The 16,732-nt window shown below is 40.0% G+C and overlaps 1 pseudogene; it reads right to left on the minus strand.

Moving 5' to 3' along the window:
• Nucleotides 1-8,609: 8,609 nt before the first annotated feature.
• Nucleotides 8,610-8,707, minus strand: LOC129521127 (U6 spliceosomal RNA; annotated as a pseudogene).
• Between the last annotated feature and the right edge of the window lie 8,025 nt (nucleotides 8,708-16,732).

Here is a 16,732-nt window from a genome sequence, read left to right on the forward strand (position 1 = left end):
AGGCTTCAAGCATCATTATGTCAGGCATTTCCAGTAAGAAAACTTTCATATATTATCTGTTTTTTTTTTCAGTGACCAAAAATATGCAAATATCATAAATAAACCAATTTTAATGTATGGAAGACTCCTATAGCAAAAGTAGTTTTAGATTTTAAGCTTATAACATTTTCACATACCTAATTTCATATAATAATCACAAAGACCTGGAAATGAAGGCAATACCACTATATATTATTTTTTATATGAACTTAATTCATGGCACACCCAGGTTCACGCTAATAATGGCAGGTAGCTCTTGAACAATTCCTCTATCTCCATCTTTAGTGTTAGTTTCACCATCATACATTTGCAAATTGCAGTAGAAATGTCTGTATTTCAGATCTTATTCAAGGAGATACTCTTGGAAAATGATTTATATTTATCATATGTCCATTTATTCTTGGAAACACTTCCTTTTTTGTGTGTTATTCTATCACTTGAGATAAGTCTTAAAGTACAAATGCAAGATACTAAAAAAACAAAAACAAAAACAAACAAACAAACAAAAAAACCAAGCAAACTGCTACTCTGGTAAAGTCTACCACATCTCTTGGAAAAATAAAATAAAATAATAAGATACCTGTAGTGAAATTTCCAAACACATGGAAGGGATGTGAATATGCAGACTACTAAAATAATGTAATCATTTCTTTCATTTTTGTAGCTGCTATTAGTGACTTCTCAAGTTGAATCTCTTAATTATGATCATACTTTATGCTATTATTACAATTGTTATATATTATGTAATTATTACTTGTTATAACACATTAAATATATAGTAATATATATTTAAAAAAATAAAATATATATATATATTTTAAACAAGCTGATGTCAAAGACGTGGAATTGGAAACTTTAGAATTTTTAGAATTATTATTTGTGCTTTATTTTTAAAATAATTTTGAACATTAAAAATTACTTGACATATTTTTTAAAATATCGAGAATATTGAATCAAAATACTTTTAATTATCTAAATCTTAAGCATAGAATCAGGATGTTATTCATAAAAAACATAAAACACTAGTTGAATTAATGCAATTCTTTAAAATTTATGAACACTACACCTTAGTCAATTTTAGACTGAGTTCGTAGAATCAATCTATAACACACAGGGTGAGTTGCAGTTGTTAATTTTAATAATTCTAATCACTGAGTTATATATGAAATAGTGATTCATTAGGCTATAAGATTTTATTTGCATATTCAGTCAATATATTCACTACCAAATATGTTGTTATATATACTAATATATATACATATATTGTTTTTCTTTTTTAAGTAAACTCTACACCCAACATGGGGCTTGAGTTCATGACCCCAAGAAGAAAAGTCCCATGCTCTACTGACTGAGCCAGTCAGGCACCCCAAAAAAATATATTTTAAATGCCAAAAGAAATCTCCTAAAGTTTTATCACCTTAAAAAAAATATTCTTTTGGGAGATAGATTATCAGGTTCTTCTCCATGACTCTACCACAGATATCAACTATACGGCCATTGACTGTACTCTTAATGTGTGGACATTTATTTCTTCTCTAGAATGGAAGATTATATAAAATTATTTTAAGTGTTGTACATTATTCTATAATTCCAAGCAGCAATCCTTTATGGAGTTCCGCATAGAAGTCAAATTGACATTAACAACTCACTACAGAATGATTAGTTTTCATAAAGCATGCCAAAACTTTGAATATTTTATCATTTACTAATCTAGATGTTCAATTACCCTGTCTTTTCTGGGACATTACCAGAACCTATTGTCCTTACTAAAAGTTCATTTCAGAATTTTTTTGATATGTCATGAAAAAAATTGCCAAAGTCTCTGCTAAACTTCACAAACTTGATAAACAGATATTTAATATTATTATTTTCTGACATTCATAGTTTAAAAAGTTTCTGTGGTAGAAGCAAAGCAATAATTTTTATTCTTCAGATTAAGAAATATTGTAACAGTTTTAGTAAGTATAAAAATGTTTCAGTGAATCTGTAAAATGAAATTCAGAAAGTGCTATTTATTTCCAATTTTATGAAGTCTTCCTCTGTGCTTCACAGTGAGTGAGAACCTAACTTGGAACTTTACACTGTCAAAATATGTGATGATTTTAAAGTGTCTGCGCTTCAAGTAATTTCTTATTTTTTGACTTATAAATAATATCTATAAAAATTTAGGGCTTCACAATAGTTTTCTTAATTTCATACAAAAGTTTCAAATGCTTTATCAATTGAAATAAATACTTAGAAAGTACTGAGAAAGCATCCATCATGAAACAGGATTGAGGTAGGAAAAAGAGTAAGGACTGAGGTAGGAAAAAGAGTAAGAACCACAAGAACGTATGAAATTAGTGCAGATGCTTCTCCCCTATAAAACAAAAGCCTTCACTGATAATGAAAATAGACAAAGACATTAAAAGAAAAGAATTCCATAGATAAATACCCTTCGTGAAAATAGAAAGCTCATCAACAAAATATCAGCACATGGAATCCAGAAATATAGAAAAAGAGTAATGTATCACCACAAATTGGGTGAACCAAGGCTGTTTCAACATTTAAATTGTTTTCACAATTAAATTAATTCATCATAAGAATCTAAAGAAGAAAAACAATTTTCTCATAGACGAAGGACAAAATTTGTCATCTACTCGTGACAATATGAAAGCGAACCACAAAAACAAACAGGATGCTAAATAGTCTCTCTCCGTAATCTGGTGTGAGATAAAGATGTTTTTTTTTCTTAACACTCCATTCAGCATCATACGGGAAGTCCCAAAACAAGGCAAAACCAACAAAACAGGAAAGAAAGAAATGAAAAAGGACAAGAATAGGAGGGAAAAAATACAACTATCTCACTGTCTCTATTTACAGATGATATCATTGTCTATATTTTAAAAATTCAACAAAAATACCAAAAGAAAGCTCTTAAACCTAATAAATGGCTTTAAGCAGATGGCAGGAAATAATATCAATACAAAAATATCAATTGTATTTCCATGATATAGAAATAAACAGTGCCAGTTGTAATAGCAGCAGCAAAAAAGGTGAAAATCTTAAATGTAAATTTAAAAATATTGCAGATTCTTTACATTGAAAATTATACAGTACTCATGAAGGAAATCCTAGATAAAAGGGAAGCTAAATAAATGGAGAGTTATACCTTGTTCATGAATTGAAAGGCTCAGGATTATTAAGATATCAATCCCCTCATTTGATCTATAGATTTATTATACTCCCAAACAAAATCCCAGCAGATATTTTGTAGCTATTGATAAGTTCTTCCTAAAATTTATATGGAAAGGCAAAGATACCAGAGTAGTAAAACAAAAGAATATATTTGAAGGACTTGTGCTGCCTTTTTTGTTGACTTAATCAAAAGCTACATTAAGACATTGTAGTATTAGTGAGCAGATAAAAGCGTAGATCAATGGAGAATAAGAAAGGATCCAGGGACAGAGCACACAAATATGGTCTTGAGATTTTGGCAAAGCCATAATGTTAGGAGCGTTTGGACATCCACATGCAAAAAGTAATATTAAAAACTCTTGACTTGTATCCTATACCCAGACAAAAACTTACTTAAAATAAATCAGTCTTTTTAAAAAATATTTTATTTATTTATCATGAGAGACACACACACAGAGAGGCAGAGACACAGGCAGAGGGAGAAGCAGGCTCCCTGTGGGGAGCTGGATGCAGGACTCCATCCCAGAACCCCAATATCATGACCTGAACCAAAGGCAGATGCTCAGGCACTGAGCCACCCAGGTGCCCCCAAATGCATCAGTCTTAAATGTGAAACATAAAAATGCGAAACCTCTACCTAGAAATGTAATAGAAAATGTTTATTATAATGTGTTAAGGAAGAGACCTTTAAGATTTTATATTTATTTATTTATTTATTTATTTATGGATGAGAGAGAGAGAGGGAGCGAGCGTGGGTGCACAAGCAGAGAAAAGGGTAGAGGGAGAGAAGGAGGCAGACTCCCTGCTGAGTGGGGAGCCAGTTGCGAGACTCGATCCCAGGACCCTGAGATCATGCCTGAGCTGAAGTCAGACACTTGACCATCTCAGCCACCCAAGAGCCCCATGGACCGAGAGTTCTTAGATGGGACAGCAAAGCACAGAGATATTTGCAAATCACATAGTTGACGAATGAGTTTTTTTTTTTTTTAATTTATGATAGTCACAGAGAGAGAGAGAGAGGCAGAGACACAGGCAGAGGGAGAAGCAGGCTCCATGCACCGGGAGCCCGAAGTGGGATTCGATCCCGGGTCTCCAGGATCGCGCCCTGGGCCAAAGGCAGGCGCCAAACCACTGCGCCACCCAGGGATCCCTGACGAATGAGTTTTATTCATTAACAAAGAAATCTCAAAACTCAACCATAGAAAAACGAATGTATAATTAAAAATGAAAAAAAAAAATCTGGGTAAACAGTCAAACAAGCTGTATGGATGGTAAATAAGCACATAAAGACGCCCAATGAATTAGCTTTTAGGGAAATGTCATTAAAACTACAAAGCTGGGATCCCTGGGTGGCGCAGCGGTTTGGCGCCTGCCTTTGGCCCGGGGCGCGATCCTGGAGACCCGGGATCGAATCCCACGTCGGGCTCCCGGTGCATGGAGCCTGCTTCTCCCTCTGCCTATGTCTTTGCCCACCCCCTCTCTCTCTCTGTGACTATCATAAATAGATAAAAATTTTAAAAAAAGAAAAAAAAAAACTACAAAGCTATGGGCAGCCCAGGTGGCCCAGCGGTCTAGCGCCGCCTGCAGCCCAGGGCGTGACCCTGGAGACCCGGGATCGAGTCCCGCGTCGGGCTCCCTGCGCGGGGCCTGCTCCTCCGTCTGCTGTGACCCTGCCCCTCCCTCTCTCTCTCTCTCTCTCTCTCTCTCTCATGAAATAAACAAACAAACAAACAAACAAACAAACAAACAAACAGAACCGCGGCAGTCAGCGTCCTCTTCCCTTCGAGGACACTCGCTGTCCCGTTCTTAACCGCCCGGACCCCCCGACGTCCGGCCCTGGCCGTTACCCACGCACCGATGGCCCCGTGGGAAGGACGTAGGACCCTTGTTCTCACCCAAATTACCCGAATTCTGACACGGAGTAACGACCCTGGTCCCGGCCGCCGAGCGGTGAGAACCGGCCACCGCGGCCGCAGCGTGGGGCTTTGCGAGCGGGGCGCCGGGTCCTGGGGCGCCGGGTCCTGGGGCGCCGGGTCCTGGGGCGGGGGCGCGGGGAAGGCAGCGGGGCTCCCCCGCAGAGGCGAGCAGAGGAGGGGCCGCCGCGTACACCCGCCGCCTCCTCTTGCCCGCAGCGGGAGTGGGCCCCGAGGGTAGGAACCGATTCCCGGGTGGGGCCGGGCCGGGGCCCCCGCCGGGGGAGGGGGAGCACGCCCGGGGGTGTCCCCGGCACCGGGAAGTGGCCTTCCAGGCGGGTTCCCAAGAACGGGGCCCCCCGGGGATTCCGGAGCAGGAGGGACCTACGGGGCAGAGGATCCCGGCCTCAGGCTCCCCACACGGACGCCCAGCCCCGCCCGCCGCCCAGTTCCTCGGGGCCAGAGCTGGACTCCGCAGCCGCAGTGCCGAATCCGACGCTGGCGGTGGGGGGGTGGCGGGGGTGGCGGGGGGGGGGGGGGATGGGGGGAGGGATGGGGGAGGGGGAGGTGGGGGAGGGAGGGGGCAGGGTTGGGGGGGATAAGGGGAGAGGGGAGGGATGGGGGAGGGGGGAGGGATGGTGGGAGGAAGGGGAGGGATGGGGAGGAGGGGGGGAAGGATGGGGAGGAGGGGGAGGAGGAGGAGGAGGGAGGGGGAGGGATGGGGAGGGATAAGGGAGACGGGAGGGATGGGGGAGGGGGGAAGGATGGTGGGAGGAGGGGGAGGGATTGGGGAGAGGGGAGGAGGGGAGGAATGGGGAGAGGAAGGGGGGAAGAAGGGGGAGGGATGGAGGGAGTGGGGGAGGGATGGAGGGAGTGGGGGAGGGATGGGTGGTGCCCGCCCCGCCGGGGTGCTCCTCATCCCCGAGAACGGTCAAGCGTCAGGAGAGGCCTTTGGGAGCTACTACTCCCAGCCCCGGGACGGGTCAGGCCGACGGACCCCTGTCCGTGTACCCAGGCCCCCCGCCCCCCCCCCACGGCACCAACTGTTGGCACGTGCCTCTCGGTTTCTCAGGAACTTTCCGGGTGGGAAGGCGCCCGCAGGTGAGGCCTGCACCGAATCCAGATCCCATCATTGTCCGACGGGACTACCTGAGGCTGTTCCTGTGGTTCCGAGGCATCTGCAAGCTGATGCCCCGCCTGAAACAGCCACACAGGCTTATTGAAAAGCCGGACTAGACTATCTGGTGAATGCTGCTGTATCACGAGAGAAAACCAAGTACTTAATAAAAAGGAAATAAAATCCAGGAAAATAATACGCCGCGTGCTAGTAGTATTACCCCCAACAGACCCTCGGGTAGTGCACACAAAGCAAACATGCTGACTGGCCTAACCTGCTACATTGAACGTGGGTTTTTTTTTTGTTTTTCTGTTTTCACAGAAAAATGTAACACCGTCAAGTAGTAAATATTTCTCTCAGTGACTCTCCCCCTCTGTACTCTTCTCCTCTCCAATCCCTTTAATTCGTTCTCTCAATTACTCCAAAGGCCGGAGACTCTCCTGCGGAGCATCTCACCTGTAATCCCCCCTCTGTCTTCTGCGAAGCACCTCAAGCTCTGGTCATTTCAGCCTCTCTCACTTTCTCTCAAAATAATTGCCCCTATAGATCTTTTAACCTGGCCCCAAACTTAACTATAGTTTCCTATTAATGGCTCAGATTCATTAACAATTTACCACGCCTCAATGGCTGCCCTCATTTTTTTTTTCCCTTTTCAATGGAAAGTTACGTGGGGAGACAGTTTAAGTCAACACCAGGATGCGCGTACTGATTGCACCTACACTAGAAAAGGTTTTTCTTCCCCCCCTCAATGGGATGGGCCTTCTTTTAGAGTTTTATCCTTGTAAGAAAAGTACATTCACATCCTAATATCACATTCTTGACACTAAGAAATAAATAGTGCATTTGAAAAATTACTGTTAACCTCCATGGAGCCCTGGCTTCCAGAGACCAAGGTAAGGATTTCTATACCTAGATCAAATAGAACCTTTGGAAGTGAACTTTCTTTCGTCTTCCCGACAGAAGTTGTATTGTGACTTGGAGCCTGGTACCTGCAAAAGTTAGGCTCTGATCCTCCCATGGAAACTGAGAGATAGGAACACTCTTTTCCTTGATTACAATTCAAAGACGTGGCTCCCAGGTCCTTGAGGGGACAAGCCTGGGCTGTAAAATGGGCAAGAAGCTTTTTAAAAAGATTCGCATCTCCAGGAGGCAATGAGAAAATTTATAATTACAAGTTTTCTGAAGTTTGTGCTCTAAAGAAAAGTCAGTTCAGGGGTGTAGAGGCAGGAAGAGGCCTGTCCAATATTTTGCCAAGCTGAGAGGGACACTTATGCTTCTTGGTTTGGAATTCTCACTTTCTTTACATATTTCTACTCAAATATTACTTCGTTATGTCACTTTCTTTCTTTTTTTTTTTAAGATTTTATTTATTTATCCATGAGAGAAACATAGAGAGAGGCAGAGACATAGGCAGAGGGAGAGGGAGGCTCCTCGAGTGGAGGCTGCCCTACGTATCTTCACAACATCTTTGTTCTGTTTTCATACATAAAAGAGAATTGAATGATAAGACATTTGGTGGCCAAATTGTTACTTCCCCTCCCTTGTCATTGGAAATGACCATTTAGATTTTGGTACTTTGTTGAGAATTAGCCTGGGTATTTGTAAATATTTTCACCTTTCCCCAATTCAGCCTCTTTATCTCAGGAAAATGTCTTTAAGCCTTTGATGTTTCCTTGTGTTACATTTGTTGTTTTATTTTTCTTTTGTCTTTTTCTTCAAGCATAGTTAACATACAGTGTGATATTAGCTTCAGGTGTACAGAACACATGTTTCAGCCATTCTATGCATGTCGCAGAGCTCCTGAGGGTGAGTGTACCTTCCATTCCCATCTCCTATTTTACCCACCCCCACACTCGCCTCCCTCTGGCAATCACCAGTTGGTTCTCTGTGTTTAAGTTTGGTTTTTTTTTGTTTTTCTCTTTCCCCTCTTGGTTTATTTGTTTGTTTTGTTTCTTAGATTCCACATGGATTGAAATCATATGGTATTTGTCTTTCTCAGACTTACTTCACTTAGCAGTCCATCCTTATTGTTGCAAATGGCAAGATTTCATTCTTTTTTTATGCCTGAGTAATTACATATATATATTTCATATATATATAATTTCATATATATATATATATATTCACACCTTCTTCATCCATTCATCTCTTGACACCTGGGCTGTTTCTCTGTGTTGGCTATTGTAAATAATGCTGCAATAAACACAGGAGGGCATACATCTTCTTGAAGGGGTGTTTTTATTTTATTTTATTATTTTTATTTTGTTTTATTTTATTTTATTTTATTTTATTTATTTATTTATTTCTTTGGATAAATATCCAGTAATGAAATTACTGGATCATATGGCAATTCTATTTTTTGGAAAAATATGGAACATGCCATGAATTTCCTTGTACAAAGATCATGCTAATGTTCTCTGCATTGTTCCAATCTTAGAATATGTGCTGCTGAAGCAAGCACTGTTGTTTTAATTTTTAAATTCTTTACCCCCAAAAAATGTTTGAGCTGCACTGCTTCCTTACATATTGGTCACATGCTGTCTCAGCTTTCATCTTTAGTCCCCTTTTTTCTGCACTCTGGGAGAATTTTGCCTACCATCAGTGATTTAATTTTCCATAATAGTAATTCTCCTTATTACTATATCCATTTTTTTAAAAAATCTGTTAGTCCATTATTGAGTTTATTTTTTCCTTTACACTACTTTTTAAAATTTTCACTGTATTCTTTTCATTGTAAACTGTCCCTCCTCACCCTTCTGCCAAGGCATTATATATGACTTCCTAATTAAATCTTTGTACTAACAGGTTCCCTTCTCTTTTCATTATTTTTATAAAATATGTTATTCTATTAAAAATTCAGCAGATGTTCATAACTGCTGGTGATAGTAGTGGTATTCTTTTTATCGGTTCATTACATTTTGGAAGAGGGAACTTTTGTGATTCAGCTTCACCATACGCAATAGGAATTCTCCAAACCCTAATTTATTCTTTGATCCTTTAACCTTTATGATGACTGATCAAGTTTTGGCATTACCAAACTCTCAGTGACTTCTCATTTCACAGTAATGGAATTAAATCCAAATCTCCCTCTAAATAAATCTACAATATGGCTGTATCCCAATATATAAACTTGCTGGCTTCTTGTGTTCTGCACAGAGCCTCTGGTCTAACCATGGAACTATGTTGACTGTCACCTAAAATCATCCCACGAATTTATTCCCCTGCTAGTTTGTAGAGATTATTACCCAGACCTGAAATGTGCCACCTATCTCTACCTCTAATCAATTTTTTTAAATCTGCATTTATCTCAAAGATACATCCTTCAAAAACTTTTTTCTGATTCTTCCACTCCAATGTCTTTCTGCTTCTCTTATGTGACTTGTCATGTGTCATATACCATGGTTGTCTGTGAAATCTATTAGCCTTATTACCATAGTAAGATTTTCTTATGGAGAAGGTTACTTTTAGACCCTATCCATCTTCAAGGGAAAAAAAATGGTAGAATGTACACTACGATTGTTTTTTTTTTAATTTTATTTATTTATGATAGTCACACAGAGAGAGAGCTAGAGAGAGAGGCAGAGACATAGGCAGAGGGAGAAGCAGGCTCCATGCACCGGGAGCCCGATGTGGGATTCGATCCCGGGTCTCCAGGATCGCGCCCTGAGCCAAAGGCAGGCGCTAAACCGCTGCGCCACCCAGGGATCCCCACTACGATTGTTTTTCAATAAATATTTCTGACATGTAAGAAAACATTCTTTTGTCTTTAAACATCTCAATGACTTCCCAAGGCCTACCAAATAAAGATAAATCATTAATATAGTATTAACTATTCCCTCCTTCTTCTTTCCTGATAGTCAGGGTTCAACAGTGACTTAGTTTCTTTTTCTTTTCTTTTTTTTTTAATTTACTCATTACTAATACTCCAGACAAATTATGAGAAACTTGGTTATTTCTGGAACATCCCACTCTTTCCCATTTTTATGCATTTACTCATGTGTTCTTGTCTTAGAACATCTTTACCGTTGAAAAAATTATTCCGTTATTTAATGAAAGATTAATTTAATCTTATTTTAGATTTAATACAAGATTAAGTTGCCTTTTCTTCCTTTATAGCTTTATTATCTACCTCAGTCTTGAGTAATTCTTCCTTTTCAATGTCCTATGGCTTTTCATTCATAATATAGATCATATTTTTTATTTGTATTGCTATCAATTCAGTCTACTGTTTAATTTCCACTCTATTATAAACATTATAAGTGATAGAATTGCATTTTTTTACTTGTATAGCCCTCCGGGAACACAATTCACAGGTTTGCATATATGAAAGATTCCAAATAACTGCTTTTTAAATTTATATTGATTGGAGAAGAAATATATGAATGAATGGCAAAACAATGTGATTCTAATAAAAACGTTCCAAATCTTAGCATTGAAATATAGTAATTAAATTAATTACCTAGAATTTTTGAAAGTCTGATAGATATAATATGAATTGCACAAAAGGTGATATAAGTCCGTATACTATTCTTTAATCCTTTTAAGGAGAGAAGCTTTTAAATACTCCATAGTATGTCGCATCTGGTTCAGTGTTGCTTTATAACCGCACAGCTTTACAACAATGCATATGGAAAGCTCTAGTTCTTGTAATAACTATATCAAAAAGATTTTCCTATTTTTAGTGCCAGATTCTAATGCTACCAGTTTCCCATGACATGGGGATGGAATAGTAGTTAAGGACATACATGCCTTTTGTTAATCATCTATAGGATGAATCTTTTTAAGTTAAAACCCTATTTTTTCCAGGTAGCCCTGGTGGCAGAGTGGTTTAGCACCGCCTGCAGCCCAGGGTGTGACCTTGGAGACCTGGGATCGACTCCCGTGTTGGGCTGCCTGCATGGAGTCTGCTTCTCCCTCTTCCTGTGTCTCTGCCTCTCTCTCTCTCTCTCTCTCTCTGTCTCCATGGATAAATGAATAAAATCTAAAAAAAAAAAAAAACACTATTTTTTCCATTATTAGTCTACTCTATCTTTAACCTTTTTACCCTTTAGTGTTCAAATAATTGGAAGACAAAAACCTTCCTCCTTCTGTCATAAAAGAAGGGGTAAGCAAGAGTAGTCTTCAAAAGCATAATGTTTTTCCCTATTCCAGTCACCATAAACACCATAAAACTCTATGAGGGGTGTGGATTTTATGTATATAAAGTCCATGTGTGTATGTATATAGAGAGAGACACTATATATAGACATAATACAGTAGTAATAATAGAGACAATAAAGACATAATAGAGTAGTAATTCCCAATGATTGAATTTGTATATTTTGGTGTTGCTGATTAATTATACAAACCACTATTGGAAGTACACAAGTGTGCATTTTATATTTTTGTCATTGCTATTGATCCCCAAAGTAAACTCCTCCTATATAATAGTCCTATTCATCTTTGCATTTTCAGAACATGAGTCATATATGGTTTATAGTGTTGGAGACAGTTTTATGGAGAGTTTTATAATATATGTGAAAATCTTCACATATGCTATAGGTCATCCAGAGGAATTCTATCAATAAACCTACATCATAGAGGCACCGAGAAATGGTAAGTCAGAGGAAGAAAGAATTGGGAGCAGACCCACTCTATTTTTGCAGCAAATCTTCCTACTTTTGAGTATATTTATTCTCACAAATAGAGAAACCTCAAGACTAGTGAATAAGTAGTGACCAACTTCAGAAACCAGTATACTACTGCAGTGAATTAGTCTCCACCTGCATATATTAGAGACCACTTTTTGGAATTTATAAGGGAATTTTTCTTTTTTTTTAAAGATTTTATTTATTTATTCATGACAGAGAGAGAGAGAGAGAGAGAGGCAGAGACATAGGCAGAGGGAGAAGCAGGCTCCACGCAGGGAGCCCAATGTGGGACTCGATCCCGGGTCTCCAGGATCAGGCCCTGGGTTGAAGGCAGCGCTAAACCACTGAGCCACCCAGGCTGCTGTATAAGGGAATTTCCCTAAAGGAAAATTCAGATTTAGAAAATTCGCCAAGTCAAGCTTTCATTACAATATATTTAACATTATGTAGAAAACAAAAAGCCTGAGAAGATAAAATTTAGAGAAACTTTTGTTACGAATACAATACAGTGTAAATAATTACTGAGAGGAAAAGAATAAATTGGAGAGAAGGTCATCATTCCTGCAAACAGGATGATTTTTCTCGTGAGTCACAAAGGGCAGAGGGACTCTGAACTAGCTATTCATGCTCTTCTAAAACAATGACAAGAAAAGTGTTTGGGACTTGAAGAATAAATTATGTTCTCTAGAATACAAAAATAAAAAGGAGCTTAATAACCAATAAAATGTAATATGTAAAAGGACTACAAAAACTAATGTGACAGAAAAAGCATTATTTTCATTTTTTAAGCACATCAGTTACATATTTTAAAGATTTATTTATTTATTTACGAGAGAGAAAGAGAGAGCATGAGCAGGAGACAGGGCAGAAGGAGAGACTGAGTCTCCAGCCAACTTCTCTCTGGGCACAGAGTCTGGCCCCCTGCCTCGCAGATCCCAGCACCCTGAGATCATGACCTGAGTCAAAATCAAGAGTCAGCCACGTAGCCGACTAATCCATCTCTGCACCCCAAGCACATCAGTATATTTGAAAACCAATTTTAATTTTGTTGTTCTTACTTGAAGATAATTTATGAGTATGCAAACTGGTGGCCAAAACGTTAGTAAATTGGGATATAGTTTTGCTTGTAGTCAAATGATTTCAGAAGCAAAATAACAAAAAGAGTTTTAATATGTTCTAGCAGAAATATCCTTAATTTGTAATAGAGGTTTATTTGATATGCTTAATTTGGAGGGATGCTTCCAACTGCTACTACTTTGGGCCCATGAAGTTTTAAAAAAGCACTTGACTGTTAGTTTTTTTCAATGTAGGAATATATTTGAACTTAATTGTTCTTTCAACGAACTGTAAAATCTTTTTGTCACCACCGGAGAGCATCTACCGTACGAGAGCCACTAAAGAAGCAAGTAGACAGAATGAATCCAGCTGCTTGCCATCAGCCATTGGCCACTGACCATCCCAGGCCAGTACAGGGGTTCGTGAATGCAGTTTTGGGAACAGAACTAGCCCTTATCTGCCCAGTCACCAAGCCTTATCTCACTAAACTCCCGGCTAGTGTCACCCATGCCAACAACAGTAACAGCAAACTCCCAATTCAGTTTCTCAAAGAGATTAAGGTGTTGTTGGTTAATGAGCTAATTTTACTGGATCCTTTCCACCCTGGAAGCTGCAGTGATTCATTTAGACTGAAATTAATCTGTTCTGGGTATGGATTGAACTTTCTTTCCCACGGCTCTTCTGACAGTACAATAATCTGAGAACTTAGAGAATATTTGATCTACTGACAAGAAACCTTGCATAAGATAAGTATAGAGCAAGGAAACTTTTTGAAAAGGGAGGTATGGGGGCATCTGGGTGGCTCAGGGGTTGAGCGTCTGTCTTCAGCTCAGGTCGTGATCCCAGGGTGCTGTCTATGTCTATGTCTCTGCCTCTGTATCTCTCATGAATAAATAAAGAAAATCTAGAAAAAAAGAAAGAAAGAAAGAAAGAAAGAAAGAAAGAAAGAAAGAAAGAAAGAAGAAAGAAAGAAAGAAAAAGAAAGAAAGAAAGAAAAAGAAAGAAAGAAAGAAAAAGAAAGAAAGAGACAAGGGAGGTAGGGTGCTCCATACATGAGGATGGGATGTACTTTTGCCGCATGTGTATCTTCAAGAAACTTCATCCTGAGAGAGCAATATAAGAGCCTTTGAAGACGCTGCTGTTGCACTGGTTTGGAGATGATCCCTTGAAAGCATCTGTTGCTGTCATGATGGTGCTGTGTCCCCAAAAAGTAGGGCCTGATCACTGAGGGATGAGAGTGGAAGAGGTTCTGCTTACCACTGCTCCTTGGGATGCACCGTCGGTGGCGGTGGGGTGGAGGGAGTGTGGCTTCTCGTCCTTGTGTTCTGGATTAAGAAGATTGAAAGGTTCTGTTTCCAGAGAGAAATCTCTTCCATCAATGGACAGATCAATAATTAAACCTTATGCTATGGCTGCCACCCAATTCACTGGGCCCTGTGCCAAGGGACCAGCAGGCCAGGAAAGGAGACATCATCCTGGCAGATTATTGACTGATCATCAGGAGAAAGTACAGCTGCCGCTACCCAGCGGGACAGAGAGGATTGCGCTTGGCATCAGGGCCGTGGTGTGCCAGTGTAGGCTCTACACACCCGGTCATCAGAGCCTGGTATCCGCCTCTCTTCCCCATTCCTTGTCCAGTTACACAGTACTGATAGCTTGAAACCAGACATGGTTGGAATATCTCGCCATAGAAATCAGAAGATGCTTTAAAGCAGGGCTTCTGTTTTCTCTGTCTCCAGAGAGCTAGTGGTTAAACGTGAGCCAGGACGTCGTTCATCTGCGTGAGCTTCAGAGCCATCGCTTGGTACTTCCTTTGCCAATTTTAATTTAAATTACTGAGTGCGACAGTCATAGCATGAGAAGAGGTTGGTGATCAAGCGTCACAAAGATGAGTGTCCCGGTCTCTCCTCCAGGTGCACCACTTACACGGCCCTGCTGATGTAGGTGAGATTCAGGGGGAATTCAGGCTTGATATCAGAGGAAAAAGATAATAATCATCTCAAAAACAGCTACAGCAGTGAGGACTGTAGGTTTTCCCATTAAGTTATTCTTAAGTTTTTCCAGAAAAAGAGACTGAGCAAAAATGCCTAAAGATGCCTTCCCGGGTGTATTGAACATATTCTAATACAAGTGGATCTAAGGCTGTAGTGATATTGTCACGTTCCCCTTAGACTCCCCTTGAGGACTGAGGCACTCATGCCCCAGGTGCTGGGGTTATTGGCTACTGAGGGCAAACAACTGAATCCACCCATGGGAATTCTTCTCCATCTAAGATATGCCCTCTCTCCAGGGCCATCCCACATTCAGGGAGTATCATCTGATTCCAATAAGGTAACAGTTGATTTTACCATTAAAATCATCCTTTCACCTTAAACAAAACTTTTTTTTTTTTTTTTTTTTTTTGCTAGATGTTTAGCGATACCTATTAGAACAGAGTATGTGAAGGAGTGTCTGGATGAGCTTATAAGGCTCTGGAGAATGTGCGCGCGTGCGTGTGTGTGCACACATTGGAACACATGTTCACCTCAACTGCTTTTTCATAAATGGCTGAATTCATCAAAAAAAAAATCAGTCGAGTATTTTCTTTCCTTAATATGTTACCTGGTCGTGATACAGTAGGAGAGAAGGTATCTTGTCCTCATTTATCTTTAATTATTGAAGCTTTAATTATTGTAGCTATAAAACTAACATAACTATGGCAAACACCATATTAGCTTGGTCATTTTTGCCACACTTGATCTCTTCCTTGAAAATACTAACTGAAACCTGAAAGTCCAGTGGCAACCAAGTCACAGACTGTGTTAAAGCATCACCCTCACAACTGCTGGCATCACAGCTATGCAGGATGAAGATACCTAGGCCAGGAAGGAATGCTCCTTTGAGGGAAAGAAAGGGAGATGAATCAGTTGCCTTATTTCTTTCATGATAATTACGATGAAGATCTTGCAATTAAGAAATTAATTGGCTGGAGGCAGAAGGTTAGGTGATGGAATGTACTAGGTCTTCTTTTTATCTCCTAAATAACTCAGAATCGATAACTAAATAACTCTGTATACTATCCCTGCTGGATTTCCTACCTCGGTTCCTGATCTCTTGCCAAAGGATGTTCAAAAAGAAACTGCTACTTATCTATGGTAAAGAATAATCATGGGATTCCTGGGTGGCGCAGCGGTTTAGCGCCTGCCTTTGGCCCAGGGTGCGATCCTGGAGACCCAGGATCGAATCCCTTGTCGGGCTCCCGGTGCATGGAGCCTGCTTCTCTCTCTGCCTGTGTCTCTGCATCTCTCTCTCTCTCTCTCTCTCTCTGTGTGTGACTATCATGAATAAATAAAAAATAAAAAATAAAAATAAAAAAGAATAATCATATAAGGGTGCTGCAAATCTAATCCCATACAGAATAAAAATACATTATGAAATGAAGCTTATTTTTAAGTCACATCCCCCACTTCCCTTGCTGAACATTCTCCTCAGATCTTCATTATTAAAACTTACTTTTTGGTTTCACTGTTTTATGTTTTAATCAAAATACTTGTTAATATTTGGGGAATGATCCTTGTGGAAACTAGATATTGTTTAACAAAGTATAAAACAGGGATCCCTGGGTGGCGCAGCGGTTTGGCGCCTGCCTTTGGCCCAGGGCGCGATCCTGGAGACCCGGGATCAAATCCCACGTCGGGCTCCCGGTGCATGGAGCCTGCTTCTCCCTCTGCCTATGTCTCTGCCCCTCTCTCTCTCTGTGTGTGTGTGACTATCATAAAAAAAAAATTAACAAAGTATAAAACAAACATGTGCCAAAGGTG

This window comes from Nyctereutes procyonoides, unplaced genomic scaffold (genome assembly GCF_905146905.1).
Source record: "Nyctereutes procyonoides isolate TBG_1078 unplaced genomic scaffold, NYPRO_anot_genome, whole genome shotgun sequence".
In the NCBI taxonomy this organism is placed as follows: domain Eukaryota; kingdom Metazoa; phylum Chordata; class Mammalia; order Carnivora; family Canidae; genus Nyctereutes; species Nyctereutes procyonoides.